We start from the raw sequence: 17,648 nt of genomic DNA, 5'->3' as shown, positions 1-17,648 counted from the left end.
GTGCTCATTAGGACCACTAAACAAATATTTAACAAATATTTGTTGATGGAATATCTCTTTATAAACTGCAAGGTACACTCACACAAAAAACTTAATAGCACAATTATAATCAACATTTATTTAGAGCTTATTATTTTTATGTATTTACTTGTGATTTGTATGCTTTATATATTTGCATATGTGCATGTGTGTATACTTACATATATTAAGTATATTATCTTAAACTTAAATGTGTTGCTTTAGGCTCTTTTGTTTCATGGATACACAATAAAAAAGTTTATTTTTAATAGTTATGTAAGAAATAAAGAAAGAAGAGAAAAAGGAATAGAAAGAAGAAAGGGAGCAAGGAGGAAGGGACGAAAAGATATAGGAATCTCACCAACACAGCCAGTTCTCAAGAGAACCTGGAAAAATATGCAGAAGGGGCCTCATGAGAAGAATAAAAATTACAGAAGAGTTCTTACAGTATTCTAGAAGTTGGTTTGGATGTGAATTAGGTTAGCTCACTTCCCTTGAGCATTTGGCTTCTCTGACATTAATTCAATCATCAATGTGTCTCTACTTCTGCTTCTGCCACTACCAAGTATCTGCTTGCTTTTTTTTTTCTTATTATCCTAGCTTCTGCTTACCCTTTTGTCTGTTTACTCGTAGTTTTGGCTTACTAAAGGTTCATGATCTCTTGTGGCCTCTGAGTGTATCTTTTCAGGTTCTTTTCACATATAACTTGGATTAAAATTCCCCTGAGAGGAAATCTGATTAGTCCAATTAACGACCATCACCCACATTTGTACAGAATCTTCACGTCAAGCTGCCTCACACCTCACACACAATTACTGTCACACTGGGAGAGTCTGCCATTGGTCTAATCAGCTCTAGTTAAGAGAGTGGGATCACCCCCAGATCACATGGCTGCTTAGGGCTACTCCCTCAACAGTGAGCTGTTGTTTAGGTGGTTTTGCCGAAGAGGCTGTAGAAACAGCAGAGTCCAGGATCAGCCTTCCCAGAACACACAAAAACATAAGTATCACACCTCTATCTTACATGTCTTTCCTGCTCTCACCACCTGGGTCATCATGACACTGTATTACATTAAAAAAACTGTCTCCTGAAAGATCTCCTTGATTCTAGCCTCATCTGTTCCTAATCTATTTTGCATAGTTCTTGAAGGATTAAAAATCCAATGCACTGTGCTGATGTTGTTTTCCTGCCTCAATCTTTCATCATTGAAGAATTCATATTCCTTATCACAGTTTAAGGCATCTTTCAAAATATAGCTCTTAACTATCTCTCAAGCTTTATCCCCACAATTCCTTTTTATGAATCCTTGCCCCATCCATATCAAAGTGCTTCCCATTCACTAACAACATCCTGGGCTTTGATGCCTTTGCTCACAGTGCTTCCTTTGGAAATATTCCATTCCTCCTCTCCTCTCATCCTGAACTGAAGAATACTTCAAGACCTATATCAAAAGCCACTGCCTTTGTGAAAACATCCCAGATTATCACATTTGGAAATGACCTTCATTTCTCTAATATTACGTACTTGCTTATGAACGGGCTAAAGTTCTATAATTATGTTACATATCATTCTGCTAGATTATAAGCTTCTTAAGGACAGTAGATTGCTTTCTCACGTTATTTGTTCTCTCTCCTCTCTTTCCAAGGCATTCAAAACAGTGTCATTAACTTAATAAATGCAATTTGGTAAATAAAGGTATAATTTAGCAAGCTCAAGAGAAAAGGCCAGTTCCAGAGAACAAACTTTGGGAGTCATAAACAGAAATTATTAAAATGTTTAAGAAAATGAGAGAACAAAATGATAGAGGAGAGGAATTTAACATGGTGAGGGTTTCTATTTGGAGAGAATGAACTAAGAGAATTTGGAGTAATATCCAACATGCATTCATTCATTCATTTGTTGATTCTTTTATTCCACAAGCATTTATAGAATAATGATTCTGCTCCAGGGACTGTTAAAATGTGGGGATAAAGTAATAAACAAGACAGTGAATGTCCCCGTCTTTAAGGAATTTACTCCAGGCAAAGGAAACTAAAACTAAACCAGCAAAATAATATATAATGCAGGTCCCAGCATTGATGAATTTTATGAAAGAAATTAAGGGAGAAAGAAGTGGCCTATTTTTGACAGGAAAGGCTTTTGATTAAGGAGATGGTCATCTGGGCAGGGTCTGACAAAAGTGAGAGCGTTAGCTCTGCAAAAAGGTCTGAGAGAAGAGATTTCTAAGCAGAAGAAAGAGGAAAAGCAAAGGTGTTGAGGTAGGACAGGCAAGAAGACGAGTGTGGTGAGAATGAAGTGAAGGATCGGGAGCAGGAGGAGAAGAGGCTGGAGAAGTGGGCAGGATGCAGAGTCTGTAGACCGCAGAGGCTGGAGGAAAGGCTGTGGACTTTCTTCTAAGTTTGGTGGAAGTCATTGGAGAGTTGGGATCAGTGGAGAGTCATGAATCAGTTTATAGTTTTAAGAGATAATGCTGACGTCTGTGTAAATAATAACTTATAAGGAATAACAGAGGCAGCAGGGAGGACCTATTAAGAGGTATTTCGGTTGTTCAGAGGAGTTGATGTGGGCTTGGACGACAGTGGCAATGGTAAGAAGTGACCAGATTCAGGATTCATTTTTAAGGAGAAAACTACATGACATGATAATTGATTATAGAGTATAAGATTATAGAGCCTTCTATTATCTTTACCAGTTTACACCTAAGTATAGTAAAATGCAGTAAAGTAAAAATTCTAGTACATTCTGATTGTTTTTTTAATTAACAAAGCAGTAACATATTAGATAAATATAAAAGATCTTACAAATTACTTATGAAAACATTCTAAAGAATGTACAATTCTATTAAGTTATAATTGATTTTTCATGACAAAATTATGTTTATACAGTGAAGTAAGATACGTTATTCTATATTATAATAATGTTTTATATTTGAAATAAATATTTTGTATTTAGAAAATACATTACTAAAAATTATCTACATTTGAGAAATTTTTAATCGATTGACTAATTAATTACTGCATTAAAAAAACAAGCATAGGGCACTATATTTTTCTAGCTGCTTCACACTCATTGTTTGGATTTAAGAACATCCATTCCTTCAGTCAAAATGGATCTGGATTTGTTACCAGGAAAATGAACTGTTACCACAATCTGCTAAATTTTGCCCTTTCATGATATCTGGAAGAATTTTCCTAAAGCATGTCCAACATCCCATGTCTATAAATCCATTGCATTGTTCTTACCTTTTCTTCAAACATTCTCTAATACAAAATAAATTAATAATAAACTATTTTTTATTACTTATCTTTTCACAAATATGAATCCTAAGCCACAGAATAGAGTTAAATACAGAAGATAGCAACATTTTTCATACAGACATATGATTTTCCATCATACATACACTTTCCCGATATTCTTAATCATTTTTTTTCAGAGCTTTCATCCCTTTTTTTCCTCTTGCCATCTGACAGCTTGCTTTATAATTTATTTTTGTATTGATTAGCTGATCTTCTTATCTTTTAATATTTTTTCCACATTTTTATTGTTCATAGTTTTAGGTTACTCTTCAGTATTCTGTCTGTGAGTTTCTTCTTGCCAGTTTTAATGGTCTATAATTTCCAATGGAAAATCTGCTGCCAGAACCTTCCTTTCTCTAGTGTTAATGGCTGCTCTTGAGGACCTGCCCTGCCCTCCATCATCTAATTTGAGTCGATGAGGGGGCAGACAAAACAGATGGTTGGCACAGGATGGGATGATTCACTGTTTGAAATCATGGTGAAACATTTTTGAAATTGGTGAGGGAGAGGGAAGCCTGACATTTGACAGAGCCATGTAAAAATTGCAGTATTCAGACGAAGTTCGCTTTAATTTTGACTGTTATTTTCCAGATGTACTGATCATATGATTACAATTTTAAGATTATATCGAGAATATACCTTTTCCCAAATGCACTGTAATCATTTCAGGAAAACAAGTTTATCATCAAGTGTCAATGTCAGAGCTATTCTTGAAGTTACCTTGTTGCTCTAACTTATTTGTGTTTTTCATGACTTAGTGAATATCTCCTCTACTTCCATTCGTGTGAACCTTACCTTTTTTGCATAATCTTTCTCCATGTCACCTAATTGATTCACAAATTATGGCTGCAATGAAACCTCAGACTACTTTATAAGGGAAGAGGTAAAATATATGTATTTCATTTGGATTCTGTCTATATTCTAGTGCCACAAATTTATGGCATGAGACTATGTAACCAAATCATTGTGACAATATGAAAAGAATGATATAACAATAAAATTTAGAATTTAAAATATCCTTTTAATTTGCATACAAAGGTTTCTTAATTGAAATGGAATAGAATGAAAGACATACTAAAGCCACTATGATGGGTTGATGGTACAGAACCAGCTGAAGAGAAACACAAACATTCCCCTTTCTGGGCCCTAAAAGGAGGGTGGACTTTGTGATGTAATGCCGGTTCTGGTGTTGTGTTTCTCTTTCTGGTGACATAGTTCTGGTTCCAAGACACGTTGACTTCAGCTGATGCAATAGGAGGTCCTCCTCTTCCTGTCACATGACTCCAATTAATGAACCAACTAAAGAGATAAATTAGTGATATGGAAATAAACTAGTGATAATGGAAACAAATAAATTAGTCATAATGGAAATACATTAGTGATATAGAAAGAAACAGGATAGATGTTTGAGGAAATCGTAAAAGGTAAAGAAGTTAATTTTAAGATTGCCAGTGCCTGGAACTGCTCCACAAAGTGTTAGGTTGAGTATAAGCTATACTCTATCCAACTTGCCTCACACAGCTTTCGAATTTACTATAAAGCTATAGGGAATTAGTGATATAGTTACAGGTTAAAACTAATTAAATTTACAGCTTGGCCAGCTAAACCACAGTCCAAGTAAAAGTTCAATTTTTCTTTTTTGAACACTATTTCTATTGTATAACTTATATTCTTTGCATTTCTTATCTCTTTTTCCTGATTGTGCTATTTTTGGATATATTATAGGTTCTTAAATTAGGTTAAACATCAATGGACCCTACTCTGCTTTGGCAGCTTTATAATTTTCAAAACGTGCATACTAAGTTTATTAATGGTTATCTAGTTGTTTTCACAAATTATATCAATCTTAAGGTATCATCAAGTTAATGGAAAATAAGGATGATTAATATGTTAAGGAATCTAAGAAAAAGTTAGACAAATGCAAAATCAGAAGGGATCAAAACTATAAGAGAGACTTAGTTGGAAATACTATAAATGAAAACCACAGTAACAGAGGTGTAAAATGTAAAATGCAAAATGTCTTCAATGAGCTAATAAATCAGAGTCAAAACAGCCCAAACCAGCCAAGGTAAGAATCAGTGAACTTGAAGATAGGTCAATAGAAATTACTCAAGGGAACCCTTGTTTACTGCTGGTGGCAGTGCAAACTGGTGCAGCCACTATGGAAAGCAGTTTGGAGTATCCTCAGAAAATTAAGGATAGATCTACCATATGATCCAGCTATTCCACTGCTGGGTATTTATCCAAAGAACTTGAAAACAACAAAGGCATAAAGATACTTTCACCCCTATGTTCATTGTGGCATTATACACAATAGCCAAGACTACCTAGGTGCCCATCAAGGGACGAATGGATAAAGAAGGTGTGGTATTTATACACGATGGACTACTACTCAGCCATAAGAAATGACGAAGTCCAGCCATTTGTGACAACATGGATGGACCCTGAGGGTATTATGCTGAGTGAAATAAGTCAGAGGGAGAAAGTCAAATACCATATGATCTCACTCATAAGTAGAAGATAAAAAGGACAAAAAAAAAAAAACACATAGCATTGGAGATTGGACTGGTGGTTACCATTGGGGAAGGGGGGGCAGGACAAAAGGGGTGATTAGGGTCACATGTGAGGGGATGCACTATAATTAGTGTTCGGGTGATGAACATGATGTAATGTATCCAGAATTTGAAATATGATGTACATCCGAAAAAAAATAAAAATTAAAAAAAAGAAAAAACAAAGAAATTACTCAAATGGAAAAACAAAGAGAAAAAATAGTAAAAAAAGAAAGGAAAGAAAATCAGAACAGAACATTCAAGGTCTATGAGGGAATATCAAGCATTCTAATACATGGGCAATTGATCCCAGAAAAAGAAAAAAGGGGGAACGTAGGATAAGAAATATCTGAAGAAATAATGGCCTAAAATTTTACAAATTGAATGACAGACACAGAACTACAGATCAAAGAAGTCCAGAGAATACCTACCAGGATAATGTCAAACCATAACCACCCCTTGACATGACGTGATCAAATTGGAGAACATAAAAGACAAACAGAAAGTATTGAAGGTATCCAGTGGAGGAGGAGGAAAAAAGCACTACATAAAAGGGAAAAAAGAAAATAATTGCAACAGTCTTCTATTTAGAAACCATGGAAACCAGAAGACAATATATTGCCAAATTTAAGTACTAAAGAAATTGTCAACTCAGAACTCTGTACCCAGAAAACTTATCCTTCAAAAATGAAGAAATAATAAAGATTTTCACAAACAAACAAAACTGGAGTTCATTGGCAGCAAAATTACTCTATAAGAGCTATTAAAGAAAATTCTTCAGACAGAAAAATTATGAGGCTGAAGACATGATCTGCACAAAAAAATGAAAAGCATTGAAAATAGATTAAATGAACGTAAAATTAGATTCAATTTTTCTCATTTTTAGTGGCTCTGAAGCATATCTGACTATGTAAAGGAAAAATAGCAGAAATTCACTGCAATTTAATGCATAATTAAATTAGACAGTACAACAAAAATAGCACAAAGGCTGGAAGGGGGAAAAGGAATACATGATTGTGAGCATTTTTCTCCACACGTAAAGTGGCAGACTTTGATTAATTAAACATGTATATTATACACCTTTAGGCAGACCACTAGAAAAATGCAAAAAAGTGAATAAATAATGCCAATAAAAGACATGAAATGAAATTATAAAAAATCTTAACACAAAAGAAGGCAGAAAAGTACATAAAGACACAAAGAACAAACGGGTAAAATTAAAACAGTTAATAAGATGGTATATTTTAGTTCTACCATATCAATGATCTTACTAAATATAAATGATTTAAAAACACAAGTTAATAGAAGGAGGTTGTTAGTTTGGAGAAAAAGCAAGACTCAATTATATGCTGTCTATAAGAAAGCTGTTTTAAATAGACACAGTAGATAGGTTAAATATAAAAAAATGTAAACTGACATATCACGCAAAAATTAACCAAAACACAGTTCAAGTAACTATATTAATTTCAGACAAAGATAACTTCAGAACGAGGAAGATTATCAGGAATAGGAATAGATATTCTGTAATGAAAAATGGGGAAATTCTCCAAAAGCTATAATCCTAAATATTATGCTCCTAACAAGAGAGCTTCAAAATATATAAAGCAAAAACTCATGAAACTGAAGAGAGAAATAGACAAATTCACCATTACATTTGGACATTTCAACATCTTTATCAATAATTCACATAACAACTAGTAAATGATGGTACAAAAAAAATTAGGAAAGGTATGGCAGAGCTGAACAATGTCATGTAACAGCTAGTCTAAATTGACATTTATTAAAAATTCCACGCAACAATAGAAAAAAACACTTTCTTTTCAAATGTTAAAGGAAACTTTATCAAGGTATGTCATATTCTAGACCATAAAACAAACCGGAACACATTTAAGAGTTGAAGTTATATGAAATACGCTCTCAGACCATGATGGAATTGACTCAGAATTCAATAACAGACATTTATCTGGAAAATACCCAAAATTTGGAAATTAAACAATATTTTCTGATTGACCTATATATCAAAGAAGGGGTCTCAAAGAAAATTTAAAATATTTTGAACTGAATGAAAAAGAAAATGCAGTGTACCAAAATGTGAAGTGTGCACCTATAAGAAATATATAGCATTAAATGTTATCACTTTTATTTTATTGAGATTATTGAATGCTATTATTAGAAGCAAGAAAAAGTCAATACCGGTAACTGAGATTCAACATTAAAAAATTAGAAAAAGAGAAATTTAAACCCAAAATAACTAGAAAGAGGGAAATAAAAGTATCAGAGTGGAATTCAATGGAATTGAAAACAGAAAAACAGTAATCAATAAGTTTAAAAGCTCGTTCCTTGAAAAGAGCAATGAACTTGATAAATATCTGAAAACATTGATCCAAAAAACTAGAGGAAATACAAATTAACAGTATTTTGAAAAAAAGAGAAGGAATCAATACTGATCCAACATATTAAAAGTGCAATAAGGGAATGCATGAATAATTTCATGTCCACAAATTCAACAATTTAGGTGAAATAGACCAATTCCATGAAAGATACAAACTACTGAAACTCTCTTAAGGAATAGAGAACATGAACAGTCCTAAGTCTATTGTAAAAATTCAAATATAGTCAAAAATCTTCCAAAAAAATAAAGCTGCACACACAAGCGATTTTATTGGTAAATTCTACCAAACATTGGATGAAGAAATAATACCAATTTTACGCAACCTCTTGCATAAAATAGACAAACAATGTACCACTTCTCAGCTCATTTGATGAGTCCTACATTAAGTCCCCGATACCAAAACAATCAGACTGTGAAAGTGAAAATTATTGATTTTACAATGAAGAAAGCTGACAGATACTACCTTAACCAAATGATCAACTTTAATGTCACCAGTAATAAGCCATGTTGATATTACGTACCACCTCATGATGAAGTTCTTTCCCAACAGACCTGCCCTCAATTTAGACATGAGGAAACATCAGGGAAGCCCAAGTTAAGGGACATTCTACCAAATACCTAACCACTACTCTTTAAATGGCAAAGTAGTGAAAGGCAAAGAAAAACCAACAAGTTTTCACAGATTGGAGAAGAGCACGGAGACATGATGACTAAGTGCAATGTAGTCTTTTGGGTTGGATACTGGAAGAGAAAAGTACGCCGTAGAAAAAGTGTAGAATCTGAATAGAGTCTATAGTTTAGTTAATAGCATTGAACAAATGTTAATGTCAAAGTTTTGATAATGTACCCTGGTTACGTAAGATGTTAATACTGGAGGAAGCTGAGTAATAGATATACGACAACTATATACTATTTTTTTTTTTTAAAGATTTTATTTTTTCCATTTTCTCCCCAAAGCCCCCCGGTACATAGTTGTGTATTGTTCGTTGTGGGTTCTTCTAGTTGTGGCATGTGGGACGCTGCCTCAGCGTGGTCTGATGAGCAGTGCCATGTCCGCGCCCAGGATTCGAACCAACGATACACTGGGCCGCCTGCAGCGGAGCGCGCGAACTTAACCACTGGGCCACGGGGCCAGCCCCCAACTCTATACTATTTTTGCAACTCTTCTTTAAATCTAAAATTATTTCAATAAAAATTTAAAATTTGATTTAAATTAATACCATGTCCTTTTACAAGGCCCCTTTGGTCAAATAAGTTCTTGTTCTGTTCATATGGTTTCCTGGCATGCAAATTTGTCCTTAGTATTATTCTGCTACTAAAGTATTAACCATGGTTTATATTGTTTAATAAAATATAACTTCATAAATGAATATGAAAAATTAAATTTTAGAGTACATTTTACCAAAAAACATTTAATCGTTTAATCTAAGTATTTTAGAATATAAAATGTCACTTGTGTCTGTATTTTTATTTAAAAATATATTCTTAATTGACACTAATGAAAGACCCTTGCTAGTTGCCTAGGTTACTTCTTGATTTTTAAGCATTTTTTTGAATTACTTAAAAAACATTTAAATAAAATGAGTGAGATAAATTCATATAAAATATGTCATCAGAAGTAATTTAGTGGTAATAATGTTAATGATTATCATAAATTTTTAACCGATTAATTCAAGGACAGTGATCAACACCAATTTTTTTTTTTCCTGAGGAAGACTGTCCCTGAGCTAACATCTGTGCCAATCTTCCTCTGTTTTATGTGGGATGCCACCACAGCATAGCTTGACAAGTGGCACTAGGTCCACACCTGGGATCCAAACCTGCGAACGCTGGGCCGCCTCAGCACAGCATGCAAACTTAACCACCATGCCACTGTGCTGGCCCAACACCCATTTTATTATATCCAAAATGTCAGTTGAATTTAGCAGCCCTGGATAAAAATGTTTCTTTTGAATAAATAACTCTAAAACTGATTCTAATGTATGAATATATTGAATTATGTCTATACGACAAAGTAATTTTAAAATCAGAAAAATTGGAGATAATCTTCTAATTCAATAATCAGTTTCTTAAAAAAGAGGTGAAAAAATTGAGGTGCAGAATGGTTCAATGACTGTCTAAATGTCGCCTTATTATCCAAAAAAGTCAGAAGAAAAACCCACTTTTCCTGACTCCAGAACAATTGTTTTATTTATGCCACACTATAGAATGTCAAGAAAAATGAATCAACAGAAATCAAATAAAAGAAAGCAAAACAAGCAAGGGGAAAAATCCAGAACCTCGAACATTCTGTGGGAAGCCTGGCCTAGTCTCCTGGCGAAAGGGGGCTTTATTAGATCACATGCTATTTAATGGAATAGCAATTAGAAGCAGAGCTTGGTCAGGGATTCTAGTCAGATTTCAGGACATGCTATTATAGTCTATTCGTTAGATGAGATGACACCTTACTGAAATGCAAAGATGGAGGTCAATGATGAAAATTCAAGGTGCCGACCCCGTGGCAGAGTGGTTAAGTTCGCGCGTTCCACTTCGGTGGCCCAGGGTTTCACTGGTTCAGATCCTGGGCGCAGACATGGCACCACTCATCAGGCCATGCTAAGGTGGCATCCCACACAGCACAACCAGAAGGACCTGCAACTAGAATATATGACTATATACTGGGGGACTATGGGGAGAAGAAGGAAAAAAAAGAAGATTGGCAACAGATTCTAGCTCAGGTGCCAATCTTTAAAACAAATTCAACATCACAAAACAAATATATTATCTTTGCAACTTTACTACAATCTAAAACTTTAAAGATAAAAAAGTTTATTAAAAAATAGAGTCACAGAGGCCAGCCCAGTGGCGCAGCAGTTAAGTTGGCACATTCCACTCTGGCGGCCCAGGGTTCGCCAGTTCGAATCCTGGGTGTGGACATATGCACTGCTTGTCAAGCTATGCTTGGCAGGCATCCCACATATAAAGTAGAGGAAGATGGGCACAGATGTTAGCTCAGGGCCAGTCTTCCTCAAAAAAAAAGATGAGTCACATATATTAGTTGTATATCTGTGTGGTTTGCATGTGAATATATACAAAATATATACACTAAAATATCAAAAGACGTAATTTGTGGGTAGTGAGAATATAATATTTTGTTATACTTTATTTTTACTTGTCTAAATGCCATTAATGTACACAATGCTGTATATAGATACATGAGTTCTGTAATAATAAAAATTTGTTTTTAAAAATAAAACAAAATTACTTTCATTACTCTACAACAGAACAATGAAAACCATCAAAAAATGACTTGAGTACTGTTTATGACCAATACAGCCAATCAAGAAAGTGAAAATACTTCAGATTCACCATGTATATGTAGCTTAAATTCCCTAATTATGTACATTTTAAAAACAGTTTTAGAAGACATTCTCAATATTTCACACCAAACTCCTATTGATACAAACAAAATCACAGCATTTTAGCAAAACCCCAAAGTTATAGATATCAGTAATAAAATTCAGTTTAGGGGCTGGCCCGGTGGTGCAGCAGTGAAGTTTGAACATTCTGCTTCAGTGGCCCAGGGTTCACAGGTTTGGATTCTGGGTGCGGACCTATGCACCACTTGTCAAGCCATGCTGTGGTAGGTGTGCCACATATAAAGTAGAGGAAGATGGGCACAGATGTTAGCTCAGGGCCAGTCTTCCTCAGCAAAAATGAGGGGGATTGGTGACAGATGTTAGCTAAGGGCTAATCTTCCTCAAAAAAAAAAAAATCAGTTCAAAAGATCTCAGAATGCAGCTTAATTATTCAGTTATTTTGAGTAAACTGGTTACTCTGCTCTAAATATATGTATATAGTTTAACAGACGTGTTATGCCAATACCAATCAATTAGTAAAACCAATCAATTATCTTTAGTTTTAGAATTATCAGAATAGATATTAGAAGCATTAAGAAAAATATGATTTCGTATTTCTCCAATGCTAATGTTAGCAACTCAAACTAAAGATAAGAAGGATATCAGTTTATATGTTAATAATTGTGACATGTGTGTTTAAGCTTTCTCTTAATTCCATACTTTCTGTAAAAGAATCTCAACTAGTGATATAGGATACAGAAGTACTTTGTAATTATCCCATAATTGGCATGAAAAATAAGGGTAGAAAAAATAATACTAACCTTTGAGAATTTATATTTTATTTTTCTGACATCAACTCAGTCTCCAAAGTACGTCATTACTATTTTAAAAAGTATATGTTGGATTTTATGTATGCATTTGCAATGTATTCTTTTAATGAATAGATTTAAAACAAACCACAAAACAATTATAATTTGTAAGGAAAAAAAGTAAATATCTATTTTTTCTCAAATAGTTGAAAACTCCAAAGCCTAGGTAATACTTAACACAAAAGTTAAAATGAGATCATACCAGAGTTAGGTGGGCCCTTAATCCAATATGACTGACGTCCTTAGAAAAAAGAGGAGAAGAGACAAAGATGTACAAGAAAGAATACATGTGGCAATGAAGGGAGAGACTGGAGTTGTGTAGCTGCAAGCCAAGAATGCCCAGAACTGCAGGTGAACCACCAGAAGATAGAAAGCAGGAAGGGTGGATTCTTCCTTGCAAGTTTCAGAGGGAGCATGGTCCTGCCAATACCTTGATTTCAGACTTTTAGACACTAAAGACGTGAAACAATAAATTTCTGTTATTTCAAGCCACCTAGCTTTTGGTATTTTGTTAAAGTAGCCCCAGGGGACTTATATACCCAGATAACTTACATTCTAAGAATTTGTGGAGAAACTAACACTGAGAGGTTTTATGATAAAAGACACCTGAAAAACAAGAAAAAAATGACTTTTGAAAGAATGTGAGAGAGGTAGTAAGACATGAGCCAAGAATATGGTAAATTTTATGTCTCTAAACAAACACTGACCGTATAAGACAACACTGATGGTGTCTACTTTTTACAGATTAAAAAAGATAAAATTAAAATACTGAATCACAATAATATGAAAGCCTCTAAGGGTGTGTTTGAATTAAAGAATAGTTCTAAAATACCAATATTATTTGAGATGAATGTAAAAGTATTAGCTCTTGAATTTGTTTAGTTGAAGTCACTGGTTGAGATTTTTGGGAAAAAGAAAAATATAATTTCCAAAACAATACAGTAGAAAAAAGGTGATGAGATAGGGGTGAGAGGAGTATCAATTCAATCTAAAAAAGAAAATAAAAGGGAAAAACAATAAACCTAGTAAAATTTAAAATTGTAGAATGTTCTAAATAAAATATAAATCCAAATATTTTATAATCACATCAATTTTAAAAGACAAGGCTTATGAGATGAGTTTTCATTTTTAAAAAAGCCTTATGCAATTTGTATTAAAGTAAAAGCTGAAAAAGACTTAGGAAAATATAGCAAATGAGATACATGTGTAATATTAACTATAAGAAAATGATTATAGCCATATTATTATCAGATTAAATTCACCAAGAAGTGAACAGGTGTACTCTCAAAACACAATTTCAAAAATGGACAAAACTACAAGGAAAAATTAACAGTTTTACTATCATATTAGAAAATTTAAGTACGTCACTCTCATATACCTCATTCTGATATATCCGAAAGACAATAAAAACAGTAAGGATTTTAACATCATTCCAGTCTTGACCAACTGGAGTTATATATCAAACAGTGCACCAAAGACACAGTCTCATCAAACCCACAGGAAAAAATTTTAAAAACTGAAAAACTTTTCAGCATTGAAGATGCTTTAAAGATGATCAAACATTTAAAGCAAAAATAATAATATATTGTGGGGTTCATGAAATATGTAGAAATAAAATGAAAACAAGGAGACAACGAAGGACAGATGAACATGTACCCTTAAAATATTCTTCTGTTCTACATGAAACATCACAATACTGCTCACAGATGGACTGTGATAAACTTCAGATATAGGTTGTATATCTAGAGTGCTTACTAAGGAATCAAAACAAAAAAAGCTTATAAGTCAACCGTGTGGGTAAAATTGAATCATAAAAAAATACTCAATTAACCCAAAATAAGGGAAAACGAGGAAAACAGGAACAAAGTACAGATAGATGAACTAGAAAAGAAATAGCAGGAAGATAGGTTTGAATCTAAGCATATCAATGACTGCATTAAATGTAATGGTGTATTACTAAAATTAAAGACAGAGATTATGACACTAGAAAAAAAATCAAGAACCAATTATATGCTATTGACGATACACACATTTCAATCATTAAAACATAGATAAGTTAAATGAAAAAGATGTAATTTTCAATGTCTAACTATATAAAAGGTGAAGTGACTGCATTAACATTATGTAGAGTAGATTTCAGGACAAGGACTAGTACCAGAGATAAAAAGATTGATCATAATGAGAATGTATGCATGTACCAAAGGACAGACCTTCAGAATAAATGATACAACAGCTGATACATAAAAGAAGAAATGGAAACAATTATATTCGGTTCTTTCAAGACCCCGTCTCAGATATTAATAGTTTAAGTAGACAAAAAAAATCAGTAAGAAAAATGATGCGAATAATATTAAAAACCAACTTGATTTAATTGACATTTATAGAATACCACCAATTCTACCATAAACATCAGAATGCATATTCTTTTCAAGCGCACATGAAACATTCACCAAGACAGTCTATATGGTAGGCCATAAAGCAATAAATTTAATAGCATTTAGGTTATACAGATTAAGAGTATAGAAACTATATACTTTCCTCTAGGACTGCAACAAGGCAAGAGTGCCTCCCATTATTATTTGTGTTGACTATCATATTGGAAGGCTTAGCATGTGCATTAAGACAGAAAAAACACTTATATGTTGTAACAGAAGAAATAATATCATATTTGTTTGGAGAAGGAATGTTCTTGTACATAAAAAATCCTAGGAATCTACAAAAATCCCACTAGACCTAATAACTTACTGAGTTCATGGTGTATAAGGTCAATATATGAACAAAAATCAATTCCATTTCTATAATTTTTAAAAATAGAAATTAAAATATCAAAAATACGAAAAAATTAGAGAAAAACTTAACCAAATATGTGAAAAACCTATACCCTTAAGGTATTAAATAAGTAATGTTCCATGCATTGGAAGAATAAACGTTGTTAAGATGCTAACTCTCCAAATTACTCTATTGACTCAGTGCAACCGAAATAAAAATCCCAACAGGCACTGTGTGTGCATGTATGTAAACTGAAAAGCTAGTTCTAAAAGTAAAGATTATAAGATACCCAAAACAATTTGAAAAGATGAACAATTTTGGAGGACATATACATCCTGATTTAACAGCTTTCTAAAAAGCTAAGGTAATCAACATAGTGTGATGTTGGTAAAGGACATTCATCAATCTAACAGAATATCTGCAGGGTCAATTGATTTCTGGCAATACTGCCAAAGTAATTCAATGGAGGAAATATAACCTTTTCAAAAAACGGTGCTAGAAAATCTGGATATCCAAGTGGAAAAAAAGTAAAACTAAACTTTTGTCTTCATCCATACACAAAAATTAACCCAAAATGGATCACAACACTATATGTAAAAAGCTAAAATTATAAAACTTTGGTAGGACATGTGAGAGGGAAAAGATATTCACAACCTAGGGTAAGCAAATATTTGTTTACTAGAAAAACATTAATCCTTAGAGAAAAATGATAAATTAGTCTTAGCAAAGTTAAAATATTTGCTCTTCAACAAACATTAAGAAAATGAAAAAGAAAGCTGCTGTCAGGGGGAAAAAGTTAACAGTTCATATATCTGACAAAATTTTGTATTTGGAATATATAAAAAGGATAGAGAACCCTATTAAAAGGGCAAAGTATGAGAAATAACACTTCAAAAAAGAAGAAATACAAATAGCTAATAAGCACATGGAAACACACTCAACGTCCTTAGTCATCAAGAAATTGCAAATTAAAACCAAATGAGAAATCACTACATGTCCAAAAGAGTGTCAAGAACAAACAAGCAAATAAAAAACAAGAAATGAAATTCTGACAGTCAAGTAATAGTGAAGACGTGGAGCAACTGGAAATCTCATACATTTCTGGTGGAAGCAAAGGATATACCAAAAGTTCATCCATTTTGGAGAGCTCTTTGCCAATTTCTTGTAAAATCAAACCTATACTTTTCATATAACCTAGTGATTCCACTTCTAGGTATTTATCTAACATAAATGAAAACATATGTCCACACCAAAAGACTTGTAAATGAATATGCAAAGAAGCTTTATTCATAACAGTCAAAAACTGGGTACAACCCAAATGTCTATCAACAGACGAATGGATAAACAAATTGTGGTCAAGTCACACAATGGAATTTATTGCAACTCACAGAAAAGAAAGGGGGAACTACTGATACTCAGTACAACACGGATGAATCTCAAAACCACTCTGCTGAGTGAAAGCCCCCAGACACTAAAGAGATACAGACCGTACAACACCAGTGATAGAAATTCTAAATGAACCAAAGTAATATGGTGACAGAAAACAGATCAGTGGTTTCCTGAGGTTGATTGGGAGGAGGGAGTCAACTAGTTTGGGACACAAAGAAACTTTCTGAGTTGACGAAAAGATTCTATATTAATTGTGGTGGTGGTTACATATGTCCACATCTTTTCAATATGCTTAAGATGGGTACATTTTATGGTACATATATTATACCTCAATACAGCTGATGTTAAAAATTAAACATACTGACATGAAGACAGTCTTTACAAATTGATAAGACTTAGTATCGGTCTGCCTGTCCTGAGCAATTAAACAATTGTCCTGAGCCTTAGTTTCCTAAGTTCTTACCAATTTCACTAAGATGAAATGCAATAATGTACAGCACATATAAGAGGAGCATAATAAATGTTGATTGACTTTTCTCATTCACTCTCCCACTAAGTTATACAAATATCCTAATCATAGAAATTGCGGCTTCTGTACTTTTGTGATGATTTTCTAATATGTTTTACAAGTCACTTACCACAACTCTTCCCCACAGGCCATTAGACCACAGCCTGTGCTATCACCATTAAAAGTAGAGTAATTTTGGGGGCCTGCCCAGTGGCATAGTGGTTAAGTTCAGGACCTCCGCTTCAACAGCTGAGTTTCTGAGGTTCAGATCCTAGGTGTGGACCTATGCACTGCTCATCAGACAAGCTGTGGCGGCATCCTACACAGAAAATAGAGGAAGATTGCCACAGATGTTAGCTCAGGACCAATTTTCTCCACCTAAAAAAAAAAAAAAAACAGTAATTGTTTTTAATTGAGGAAGCATATATGTAATTTGTCAATTCTATCAGCTAAACAATATTTTATAGAAATGTCAAGTATTTGTTGAATTGATTTAAAGTTTGATAGTCATAGTCTA

The sequence above is a fragment of the Equus przewalskii genome, chromosome 17, assembly GCF_037783145.1.
Source record: "Equus przewalskii isolate Varuska chromosome 17, EquPr2, whole genome shotgun sequence".
Classification (NCBI taxonomy): domain Eukaryota; kingdom Metazoa; phylum Chordata; class Mammalia; order Perissodactyla; family Equidae; genus Equus; species Equus przewalskii.
This window is presented reverse-complemented; position numbering follows the sequence as displayed.